A 250-nucleotide genomic window follows, 5' to 3' on the forward strand; every position below is an offset into this window, starting at 1 on the left:
ATCCTCCTCGTTGGTTTAATTCTATATTTTTCTTTCTTTTTTGGGGGGGTGGGGGTGTCGTTTTCATTTGTTTGGTCTCTTGTTGAGTTTTTCTCGTTTACCAAAGAACAGTTTACAAATAAATTCAAGTACTGCTAGACCTCAGCCCTTCTTTCCCCGTCCCATGGCGGGTTGGGGGGTGACAGAGGTGGGACCCCCAAATTCCTATCCCCTCCCCCAACCCCATTGGGGCCATGGCTGCTGGGTGTGG

This window comes from Pterocles gutturalis, unplaced genomic scaffold (genome assembly GCF_000699245.1).
Source record: "Pterocles gutturalis isolate BGI_N339 unplaced genomic scaffold, ASM69924v1 scaffold32036, whole genome shotgun sequence".
NCBI lineage: Eukaryota > Metazoa > Chordata > Aves > Pterocliformes > Pteroclidae > Pterocles > Pterocles gutturalis.